The sequence below is a fragment of the Physeter macrocephalus genome, chromosome 8 (genome assembly GCF_002837175.3).
Source record: "Physeter macrocephalus isolate SW-GA chromosome 8, ASM283717v5, whole genome shotgun sequence".
NCBI lineage: Eukaryota > Metazoa > Chordata > Mammalia > Artiodactyla > Physeteridae > Physeter > Physeter macrocephalus.
In genome coordinates this window covers 26,640,307-26,653,941 of record NC_041221.1, presented here as the reverse complement: position 1 = coordinate 26,653,941, position 13,635 = coordinate 26,640,307, and positions in this window count along the sequence as shown.

The window sequence follows — 13,635 nt, the reverse complement described above, 5'->3', positions numbered from 1 at the left end:
AACAGCTGTAAACAAACTAAATGTCTATGAAAAGGAGAAAGGAAAACAAATGTGGTATCTTCATACAATGGAATATTGCACAACAATAAAATATCATTCTTCCAATTACCTCACAGTAGCACAAAATGAATTATGCAAGAACATGGATGGATCTCTAAACCTCAATTTGAGAAAAAAATTCAACCTATACATTTCTATTCTACAGCTTGTTTCGGATATTGTTACATGGGTGTAAAATTCATTGAATTTTCCTTTAAAATTTATGCATTTTACCCTTTGTAAATAATACCTCAAAAAATAAAAATGACACTTTTATAGTATTTTGACATTTTGGAAAATGTTTATCAAATATTTTCAGGGAAACATGCTTACTGGTCTTCTGTGAGCAGAGTGTCTGGCTTTCCTTGCTTACGCTGGTGTGGAGGTTACAAAGTTTTATGTGTGATTCATGTGTGATTTTTCTTTGATGTAGAGTATTTAATGCCAATGGAACTTTTCTTTGCATCATATTTATGTTTGGATTATAACTAAAATTGTATTTTAAAATCAATGATTCAAGAAACTTGTCATGAGTTATTTTTGTTTGGCATATTTGCCTGTGGACAATCAGACTCTAATTTGACAGGCTTCATCTTTGGGACTCTCTGTCATGCCATTTGTGAAAAAAAAAAGAAAAAAAAATTAAAATTATATAGAGAGACTGCCCAAGCAGACATAGTAAATCTTGCCAAGGGCAAGTTATACCTAGTTTATCAGTAACTGAAGGAGAACATGGAAGTGAAAAAATCCTTTCTTTTTGTATAGAGATTACTTCTGAAGAACAGTAATTCTTTTGAAGTTGAAAAACTGTCAGTGGCCAATTAATATTTGTGTTTGCCATCAAAAATATCTCATGCAATAAAGTAAGTATAATATCCATGTATTAATATGAAAATGTTAAAAATCACTTGCAGGAATATAACAATAAAAATTTCTTAGGGAAATTCTCAAGTCATGTTTGTTTCAAACCTGACAAGGAATATGATCAGAAAGACACGAGACAATATTCAGCTATACGAAATTATTAAAGCTACATTAAATGACTCTCACTAAACTCTTCTGAATTTAATGTACTGTGTATACTCTTAATCCACATCTGATGAGAAGTCTAGTTCAAGTCCCTTTCTGAACATCTTGTGTCAGGGAAGTTATCAGCCTCAGACCATCATATCTTGTCACACATATTGATCCATTGACTGATAGGAACCCAAGCATGAGTTTAAGGCATCAGTAAAGCCAAAGCACCAAAACAAGTCTTAATTTGAGAAATAACTTGATATTTGATACTTAAAAATGGACTAAAGTGATCATCACAGAGCAACATAGGATATGTTAGATTTTCCTACACATGTCTTGCTCTGCTCTATTTTCAAAACATATAAGGAAGGTATCATGATTTTCTAGAGCCCAGAGCTATAATGTAGAGTGTTAATTGTGAGCCAGTCAACAAAACACTCTATTGTTTATTATCCCTGGAGAGGGAGGCAGGCTCACACACAGGATTTATTTCCTCAATTTCTTTTTTTAAATAAATTTATTTATTTATTTTATTTTTGTCTGCGTTGGGTCTTTGTTGCTGTGTGTGGGCTTTCTCTAGTTGCGGTGAGTGGGGGCTACTCTCCATTGCTGTGGTTTCTCTTGTTGCAGAACACAGGCTCTAGGAGCACAGGCTCAGTAGTTGCGGCACACGGGCTCAATAGTTGCGGATCACGGGCCTTAGAGTGCAGGCTCAGTAGTTGTGGCGCACTGGCCCTAGAGTGCATGGGCTTCAGTAGTTGTGGTTCACGGGCCCTAGAGTGCATGGGTTTCAGTCGATGTGGCTCGCAGACTCAGTAGTTGTGTTGCCCGGGCTTAGTTGCTCCATGGCATGTGATATCTTCTTGGACCAGGGCTTAAACCCACGTCCCCTGCATTGGCAAGTGGATTCTTAACCACTGCACCACCAGGGAAGCCCCTTCCTCATATTCTTAAATAACAAAGACCTTGACAGGTTAACACTTTGATATTTTAGTTTGGAAAGAATCTCTTTCAATTCTGCTGTAACAGTGAGGCAGGTCATTGAGCAAAGAGATCACCTTTCTGGGGGAAAAAAATACCTCATTGGAGTTATTATCCTATAAGTTTAGGATATATGTGTACAAGTCACCATTCAAGGATTCACATTTCATGTATTGATAGGAAGAGCAAATATTATAAAATACCTGTCCTGGAGGTGTTTTATAATATTTTTACTGAAGATACATAAGTTATTTTTGAAAAATAACTTTTTAGGGGACATCTGAACCAAAGAGCTACACCATACACAGAGTATGAAGAGTCAATATTGACTACAATAATCTATTAAGGAAATGCTATCACATTTTAACTAACAAAAGACTTTTTTTACAGGAAACAAGATAAACATTTTCTAAAATGTATGGAAAAAAGTTCCATCAATAGGAAAGACATAATGGCATGATTAACAGGGAAAGAAAGAAAATAAATTTAGAGTTTCAGTCTGCCAATTTCAAATTTTATTTTAAAGCTATAACATTTTAAAATGTGGGACAAATAATTAGAGCTAAAATAAATTGAGCTCCAAATATGACATACATTTTTCTAGCTAAATGTATGCTGTATACATACAATATTACATATTCATGAATATATTATATATGCACATATATACATGCATATAGATATATTATGCATACAATGTGAAATTAATTTTAATAATGTATTTTAACCTTATGTTTCCAAAGTATTGTCATTTAAACATAGCAACATAAAATATTAACGAGATTTTTATAGCCTTTTTTTGTATGAAGTTTTTGAAATCTAGCTTGTATTTTATACTTACCAGCCCTTCTAAATTCATAGTAGCTGAATTTCTCTTGTTCCAAAGCCACATATGGCTGAAAATCACTATATCGAACAGCCCAGTTCCAAGGAAACTCTAGCTCATAGTCACAAGGAGAGACTGAACAAAATGCTTACTGGTGCATTACTTGTGAGAATAGATTTATTTAAAACATTATTAATATCCAACAATGAGAGGTGAATTAAGAAAATATCATGTAACATATAATGGGACCAGCAAAGCACTTTTCTTTTTCCCCCAAATCTAGACTCTACTTGTAAAGATATAAAATGGCCCAGGACAGTATATTGTAGATTCAAGCAGTGGTCCTTACCAAGAAAGGAGTACAGGAATTAACCTGGGATAGAGAAAAGCAACTTCTCCATATAAGAAATATTTTATTTTATATAATCAAAATAAAATTGATCAAATAATTTGGTAAAGCAACAATGATTTCAAGTCCTGGGTATTTTGAACAATATGCTTGATATCCTACATTTGTTACTTTGTGAATTTTAAATACTGCTTGTCACCTATGTAAACTTCATATAGTTCTTTGGAAATTACTACAGGATCCATATAATTTGAATGCTGCTTCTGATATTACTACATTAGTATAACTATCACTATTACTATTTTATCTGAATTAAAACCTATTCAGTATGACTCCAGATTTTATTTTTTAAGGGTAAATGTTATAAAAACATTACATCAGGTCTGAGGAGAAGAAATGAAGATTTAGAGGAATAGGGAAACATTTTCTCTGTGTGTGTGTGCTTTTTCTAACATATTTTAATGTTACCATATGCATGCATGTAAATTTAAAGCTAATTTAAAATTATAAAACACATTTTATAATCCCATGCAATTTGGTTTAAAGCTTACAAGCACATTTTTGATCTGCAGAGGAAATTTAGTTTTGATTTATTTTTATTTTTTCTTTTCTTAGATTCACAAAAATAACCAATTTTATTTGAACTAATGAATTTAATTTGCTTCAAGGAAATAAGAAACTATAATAAATGTACTAACTATAAATCAGGAAGTCCTATGAATATAAGGATATAATAACTACCTAAGTTATTACTAAAAAGCATAGCCAGGAAGAACTTAATTCAAGTTACACTTTTGCCCTTTTTTTCCTGTAATATCCAAGTGAAGTAAGATCACTTCAAAAACCACTGAAGGAATATTGACAGAGTTTTTTAAATGCAAAGCAAGTATTTATGGTACAGTGTATTTTAATTTGTTTTCCTACTAATCAACACATTGCTGTGCAATCACAACTGCCTTTACTTGATTTTCCTCTGCCCTGCATTATCATGAAGCTTTACATACATTACAGGTTTTCTCTTATGCCAAATCAAGCCTATATTTGCAAGAAGTTGCCTCTAAATGACTCATATAGGACATGCTATTAAACATGCAAAACTAATTACTGCATGGAATTGCAGCTGAAACCATAACATTTTAGAGCAAACGTAGCACTGTATGAACATTTACTAGTAAACTGTCATTGCAATTGAACCCAAGGCTTTCCCGAGCTATCAAACCATTGAAAGTCAGATGTCGCAAACTAAACTGAGTCCATGCAGCAAGACCAACATTTATACATTCAATCTTTAATTGTCATGGTCACAAACATACACAAGAAGTGCAAAGACAAACTTTTCAGGATCATCTTGAAAAGTGTTTTGCCAGGGGGAGAATAGCATAGTCCCTCAATACGGAAACGTTGATGATATAGCTAATACAATAGTGCTTTTCAAACTATGACCTTTTCTTCTTTTTAAATTTTCTCCTGCTTTATTAAGGTAAGACTGAAAAATAAAAATTGTATATACTTAAGTTGTACAATGTGATTGATAAGGTGTACAATGTGATGACAATATATGTATACATTGTGAAATGATTACTACCATTGAGTTAATTGGCCCATCTATCAAGTGACCTTTGTAATCCTAGCAGTTTACCGGAGCTCACCTAGGGGAGGTAGGGTCTGCAGATACAGGGATGGGACAGGAGCAAACCCTTCAAGTTTTGTTGATGACCCATACTGGCTGCAATCAAAGCAGACTTTCATTGTTGTCTACATGCTGGGGAGTTAGGTAGACAGTGGAAAAAGGTCTAGACTAACAAGGATTGGGACATCCCGAAGTCTGTGAGTGCATCCTCTAACTTTAGAGATGTGGGAAATGATGTCAAGAATAAGTAGTACATTACACACCCAGCTAGAGGAGAAGTGACAAAAAGCCAGGTGAGATGGGTTTATTTCTCTCCATTTCACTCTGCTTACCTAAGCTGTATGGTATCTACTACTATGTTCATTATTTGAGCTAGCATTATCTTCACCCTTTGGGAAAATTATAATTCTCTCTAATGTCATGGTATAATATTTTTTCTGTGCTCATACACAAAATCAAAGGCTTTTGAAAACCTGGTGATTTAAGCAGATCCTTATTCTTCCTGTGGGAGACTAGGTTTTAAATATATTTCTATCAATAGTCTGATATATACACACACACACACACACACACACACACATAACTTTTACCTTTACATTTAAGGACAGGCATAGTATCTTTTTAAGACAATTGATTGAAACATTGCATATAACAGCAAAGGATTGGAAATAATCAATCAATCTTTGAGGTACCAGTTCAAATTCTATGATAAATGCACACACACATACACACACACACATACACACAAAACTTTAAGAGACACTACCAGAATCAGTTGTATCCATCTGCATTCCCACAGCCGTGGGGGGGGGGGGCAGTTAGAACTTCTCTTACTCTGTTTCCTCACAAATACTCAGTGTTTTCTATTTTAGCCACACGATATCATAATTTGGTTTTAAATTGAATTTTGCTGCCAATCAATACCTTATGCAACATTTCCGAGACCCTTTGCTGAGCTTTTTTGGTAAAGTTCTTGTTCATGCATTTTGAACATTATTGGATTATCCCTTTTTAAATTTAGGTACATGTATTCTTATATATTGGAGATAGGAGTCTTTTTTCAGATGTTGTGCATCAAGAATTGTTATGTCCGCTCTCTCTATTGCTTATTTCACTCTCATATTGTTAATGAACATAATTTAATTTTACTGTATTAGTTTTCCTTTCTTCATATTACTCTTGTTAGATGAGATCACTGTAACCAAATTTAATGAAATAACATTCAGTTTTTTTGCCAATGAGCTTGCTATTTTTATAGATATTCTCTATCAGATTGAGATAATCCCTTAATAAGTTACTGAGAAAGCTAAATTTTATGAAAATTTTACTGCAATTTCTCCTCTTTTGCTATTATGATTAATTATATTAATTAAATTTTCAATGTTGAAGTCTCTTGAATTTGTGGAATAAATATTATTTAATCATAATGTATTAACTTTTTATATCATTGGATTGATTTGCTAATATATAAGGATTTTTATAATTAAGTTCGTGATAGAGATTGCCCGTATTCTCTTTCTTGTGAAGTCTTCATCGGCTATTGGTAGGAAGATTATGCTGGACTCACAAAAAGATTTAGAAAGTCTTCCATACTTTCTATTATTTGAAATAGTTTTTATGAGGTTAGAGTCAATCCTTCCTTAAATATTTAAAAGAAGTTCTCAAAGGAGACCTTTAGCCATCAGATGTTCTCTGTGGAAAGATTTTTAATTGATGGAATTAATTTCTGCATAAATTATAAAATTTATTTTATTTCTATTTCCTCTGCCAGATTTTATGGGCTGTATTTTTCAAAGGATATGTATAATTCTTTGCGAGAATTGTTTTGTGAAAAGCTATTGATATCTTGAACATGTATAGTGAGGTCCTTTTTTTCATTCATGATACTGGAGAAATTAACTTTCTTTTAAAAAATAGTTTGCAACCTACAAGAATTTGAAAGTTCAGTACACAGAAAATTCAAATGTCTCTCACCTACATATCCAAATTGTTACTATTTTGCCATATTTGTTCCAATGCCTCTCTCTCTCTCTCTCTTTCTCTCTCTCTCTCTCTCTCCCTATCATCTATAATGTGTGTCTATGCAGTATCACCCTAAAATGTCCTAGTTTATACTTCCCCCCAAATGATGGTCCATTACCACCATGCAACCTTGGCAATAAATAAATCAATATAGATATATAGATATGCCTCTAGCGTACATGTTCTTTGGCATGCCTATATCCATTAACTTTAGTTTTCAACTGTATCATCTATCACTATAATGATGTCTAAATGGGAACTATTTCTATCAACTTCTATATAATATCAGTTGGACTTCTACTTTAAGGAAAATCTTTATCTTCTCAGTTAATATATTAATTTATCTATTCATTTTTTGTTAAGATTAGTATGCACTGATGGTTACTTATTGTATTCAAGTCACTTGTTGTTCAAATTATTGTTCTTCTGCATGTAGTGTGCTCTTTTAACCTGGCTGTTTTCAAGATTTTCTTTACACTTGTATTTCAGCATCATACATATGTTGGTTTCATTTGTTTTTATTTTTCTTGGGGTTTGCTTATCTTCATAAACCTGTAAATTCTTATCTTAGACCATATTTGTGAAATAATCAGCCACTAACTATCTCTTTAAATCCTTTGTTTTCTGCCACATTCTTTCGTCCTCTTCTCTCTTTGTGAAATTCTTGTTACTTTTTTTTTAGATCTTTGGATATTGTCCAAAAGTTTCATGAGGAGTTATTCTCTTATGTTTCCTCTTTCCAACATTTTATCTTTTTTTCAGATCAGATAATTTCCATTAATCTGTCTTTATGTTTTTGACTTTTTCCCCTCCATCAAACCTCTTATGGGTTGAACTGTGTCCCCTTGCAAATCCTTACGTGTTAGTCCTGACACCTAGAACTTCAGAATGTGACCTTGCTTGGTAATAGGGTTGTGATAAATATAATTAGAGGTCATTAGGGTGTGCTCCAATCCAATATGAATGTTGTCCTTATAAAAAGAGGAATTTTGGGCACAGGCTCCCATACAGGAAAGATAAAGGCAGATGGGTGTAATGCTTCCACTACTAGTCAAGAAATGTGAAAATTGCTGGTAACTTGGGGAGCTAGAGGAGAGGCATGCAACAGATTCTTACTCAGAGCCCTCAGAAGCACCAATCCTTACAGCACCTTGATCTTGAACTTCTAACCTCCAGAATTAGGAGACAATACATTTCTGTTGTTTAAGCCACCCCATTTGTGGTACTTTGTTGTGACAACCCTAGCAAACTAATACAATCCCTGTTGTGCTCTTGAGCTCAATCAGTAATATTTTTCAGATGTATTTCCACTTCTAGAATTTTGAATTTTCACACCTTTTCACTCATGGCGAGCATATTTTCCTTTACAGTATTAAGGATAGTTAATGTACATGTGTAAAAATCTTAATCTGATAATTCCAACTTTGGGTTATTGTATTGTTGATATATGTTGTCTTTTTTTCTTGAGAGTAAGACACATTTTTCTGTTTCTTTTATGACTGGTAATTCTAAATTGAATCCTGTACTTTGTGAATTAGACCTCTGTGAATTCTGTTACAGTTCACTAAATAGTGTTGGTAGTCTCATTTGTTTGCTTGTTTTAGCAGGCAAATGAATTGATTTGGTTTAATCTGGAAATGCTGTCTCTTGGTCAACAACTTAAATTACAATTTAGATATTTTATCCATAGCTGAGCTGTTTTAGCTACATTCCATGCATAAGTGGTTCAGGGATTAGCCAAAGAACATTAGACTTTTACAGAGTTTATACACAGAATACATGACTCCCTGTCTCCAACTCTCTGTTTTCTGGGGTACTGCCTATCCTTTGAAGCATCTGTGGTGGTCCCACCTCTCTCTTCTATTTCTTTAAGCCAGTATGATCATGGATTTTCTATCAGAATTTTAGCTGCTGCATGTGGAGTGAACTGCAGTGTGCCTTCAGGCAAAAAGCTGCTAAAGACAAGATGTCCACATTCTGCTATTCTGTTCTAGCAAATTTCCACTTCTTTCTAGAATCTAGCTGCTTTTATTCATACTAAAGTATCTTCAGATTTTTGTTTTCTTCCAAAGTGTATAGTTATTTTTCTTTACAGTATTTTTCCCTTAAAATTTTCAAAGGATTTAATATTCAACATTTTACTCTATATACATATATATCTATGGTCCCTGGATTTGAAGGGACAAGAATTATATGATTCTATGAATAATAACAAAACTGAAAGTATTCTTTATTTGTATTAAATTTAAAAATCTACACTACTTATTTGCTTAATAACTGAATGTATTTTTAATTTTCTAGGACTTTACACATGCAATGTCAGCTTTTTTGTCTTATTACATTTTTGAATAGCTTTAAGACATATGCTTCATATACACAAAAATTCTATTAAACACATATAAAGGTTTAAGTTATAAAAGTATATAATATAAAATTTAAATTGTATATTATAAATTATAAAAATTCTTTAAAAATTATAGCATTTATATAAAATGACTTCAGCACCTCTATTTATCTTATTTGACATCCTGTTTTTTTAGTCTCCAATTCCACTTCCTCAAGTTCTTTGTAAAATCATACTGAGCAAATTTCATCTTGCCAGAGACATTGTTTGCCAAATGCTGGAAAAAGTCAGATTTGATGTATTGGATTGAAATTCCTGAAAAGAAGGAATTGAATGGGCATGTTGGCACAAACTTAACTCCATCAGTGTGAAAAATTGACACTGTAATAAAAACTACATTTGCTTAATTGCAACTTATCTCTTTCATAAAATTGTACAAAATGTTGTCCCAGTGCTGCATTTACAAAATGCAAGGCAGTTCTATCCAGCTAATTAAGTTGTTGCATGTAATATCACTAGCAGAGAAAGAAGCCAAAAAATAAAGTAAATCTGCATATGTGGCATCATTTTTTTTTTTTTTTGAATTTTCAAGGAGGGGTAAAGACTAGATACCATGATGTTCTCCATATTCAAGGGCCTGTTACTATCTGATTCCCGAAGATTCAATCTCTAAGCAATGTAATATGGGAGGTAGAAAAATTCACATTTACCCAGAAAGCAGGTTTACCTTCTGTGAGCTTACAAATATTTAAATAAATGTAAATATATGGTGTTTATCTTGAAATATGCTTACTAAAAAAAGAAAGTATACATTCTTACTATAAAAACTAAATATTTTCCATTGATAGTTTCTTTTGTATCTTGAAAAATAGAAAAATCTGTTAATACTGATTTAAGAAAATTCCTCAGCACGTTTAAAAAATACAAAGTCCAAAAGTTCACATTCTTTATTTTTAGCAATAGTGATTTTTTAATTTATGGTAGATTAGGATAAATCATCATGTCTTCATTAGAAAGAAATTCAGATTCCCTTACACTAACAAGTATTAAAATCAATTAAACCAGTATACTCAGAGAATAGTTTCAGCTATGTTGACTCCATTGGTTTAATCTATAGAAAGGATTTATTTTTTGTAACATTAGATGCTGCATAGACATAGGATTGGAATTTGACATCAAAATTAATTATCTACTCCCCCTCCAAATGAACCAAATCTACCTATATTTACCCCTCTAATTTTAAATTCAGTGTCTATATACTTGGTGCACAAGGTAATCTATAGTTTTAATGAATGAATATTATCCCTTAATATGATCGTATATTTTATCTAGCCAATTTTCTACCCTTGAATTTTTTCCAATTTAGACAGAGCCACGTATCCATAATTTTGAAATCTATCAGATTGTTTCTTAATGGTTGAATCAGTCATTCTACAATTTTTTTGACTTCATTGTCAAACTGATCTTCATATAGACTATTCTCATTTTCCTTGCCAAAAGCAAGTAGAGTGTGGGGCTGCTTGAGTCCTGACAAATTGGCTAACACAAAATTTGATCAAACATTTATAAAACTTGGTAATCTAATTTCTATAATCAGCCACATATATTTTATCAATATAATGTATATAATACTAATACCTTTCCATTTAATATTATGATATACAATTTATATGCTATGTGTAGTTACATATTTAATATTTTATTTAATTTATCACCATTATGTACATTTAACAGCTTGTTAAAAAGTTTGGAAATAAAACTGGTTTATACTACTTTTGTTTTCTTTCTAACTGTAAATTTGTTGTGAATGTTTTTCTGGTATCTTTTGTCTAATATATTATACTTTTCCCACTGCAGCAAGCTGATAAGAAAGCCTGGGTACTCCCTCCTTTGGGGATGTATTGGATTGAAATTCCACTCACCCCAACCTCAGCCCCTAACCACAATCAAGTCCCAGGCCAGTCTCCTTTCCTTGCTCCCTCAAGACATGTCATACTTGCTTGAGGTGCCTGTCTTGCTCTCCCTGGAAACTTCAGTTATGTAAGTAACAAACCCCTACATACCATCTTGGTGTGTGTGTGTGTGTGTGTGTGTGTGTGTGTGTGTGTGTGTTGTCATCAGTTTCAAAATCCAAGCCAAATTTTGGGTGAGCTCCGTCTTCTCTCCAAGTTGAACATAATAACAGCCTATCCCAAACCACATCACTCCAGCAATACAATGTGCTACTGCCCCTTCTCTGCGGGGTGGCTGTCAGTATTCCTGCCTCTTTATAGCATTTACACATTTGCAATATAGATCCACTCATCATCCCTTCTTCCTTGATGTCTCATTATTATATTCACTTTCCGTCTTATATTATTTTATTTTATTTTGTTTGGAGTATAATTGCTTTACAGTGTTGTGTTAGTTTCTACTGTACAGTGAAGTGAATCAGCTCTATGTATACCTATATCCCCTCCCTCTTGGGCCTCCCTCCCACCTCCCCCATTCCACACATCTAGGTCATCACTGAGCTGAGCTTCCTGTGCTTTACAGCATATCCCTGCTAGCTATCTATTTTACGCATGACAGTGTGTATATATGTCAATCCTAATCTCCCAATTCGTCCCACCCTCCCCTTCCGCCACTGTGCCCACATGTCCATCTTATTGCTAAACCCTTCTGTTTCTGTTTTGACACTTTTCTCTTGATCTTTATATTTTCAGCATCTCAATACCACACTATTTGTTCTGCTTCAGGAAACAGCTTTCTCCATCTTCAAACACTTTTTCTAGTCAACTATGCACACTATTTTTTTGTGGGGTGACTTGCCAGTATCTTAACATGGAATGAGTAAAAACACCTAGAGTTTGAAATATGGGGACTCAGAAAGACAGCATAAAGGCAAATGTTGTCTTAATCTTAATCTTAACACTACCTATTTTAAGGTGACCACTCCTTGGACCTGGAGAATTCCTAACAGCACAGTCAAGAGAGTGCTAATTTCCCTCCAGAATACTGCTCAGTAGATTTCCAGCTTCATTTATATTTTCAGCTTTGATGTTAGAGAAATTTCCCAGGTGAAAAGGTTTGCCCTATTACATTGGGGATTTTCTTTCACCACATTCCCTTCTTCTAGGTGCCCATTAAGCTTGCTTTCTTAGGATACTGTTTGTGAAGCAAGATTTTGACAGTCGCTCAAGACCCTAAACTCCTAAGCATCTGTACTGTGGTTTAAATCACCTTCAGATGCACCCTCGGGTTCACCTACACCTGAACATGCATGTAGACACACCTTCACACAAAACATGCTGGAGTGTAAAGCTAAATCTCCCAGAGGGAAATCCCTGCTCCCGTCAAGATTTCCTGGAACACGTGGCATCACAGAGGAACCCACGCATCCCTGGCATGAAAACTCCACTCACAAAAGGCTGAGCCAAAGCCTTGGGTCTACAGAGCTTTCTTATAAAAGCCCCTGCTCTGGAACGCAGGGCAGTTTTGCTCAAAGACATTCAGGTCCAGGTTACTTGTTCTATGTTTCATTTGCACCTGCTCCGTGTTTGGAGACCTAAAGTGGGAAATAAAGAACTGTTTCTTCTGGGGGTGGCCTCAGGTGGAACTTCCTATTCTTTGGAATTGGACCTCCTTCATTCTGTGGAGAAGGAACTCTTTTCTGGCCAGGATTCCAAAAGAGACAGACAGAAGAAGACAGCAGATACCAGGTAGAAGCCTGAAACTTTAAAAACCTAGCACAACACGTTGAGACAGCCAATCCCTACCTTGACTCAAGAATGAGGGTAAGAGTTCCTTGAACTCCCTCTAATTGTCCACAGTGCTCCAGACAGAGCATAGAGGCTCAGCTAACAAGCTTGAGGTCCATTTGCAAGACAAACATGCCACCACATATAACAAGCCACTTCAGAACAAGGTTGATGGTATTTTTATAACAAACCTTTTTTTATGTTCTTCTCCTCCTCCTTGAACTTCTTTGACATATACACATGTTTGGGCAGAACGTCATGATTTACTCATCTGCTCCTTGGCTAATTCTAAGAACCTAGCAAAAACAAAGAAAGCATATAACAGAACTAATTTTTCATACACATTGTATGTTTTCCTCTTGCATGTCTGCTTTTTGTTCTCCTTTCTAATTATGTACTAACTGTTGGGTCTTTTGACTTTACTCTGAATTTTTCCAGTCTGGGAAGGGACAAATAAAATCCTTGGTATATTTTGTTCTGGTACATCTGCTGTTTTTGGAAAAAATAAGGAGACCAAGCACTGTTCCTCTGCAAATTACATCTTTTTTTTTTCACCTGAATTATTTAGCTGCACTAAAAGAAGGTATCTTAAAACGACACAGCTCATTGGGCTTCCCTGGTGGCGCAGTGGTTGCGCGTCCGCCTGCCGATGCAGGGGAACCGGGTTCGCGCCCCGGTATGGGAGGG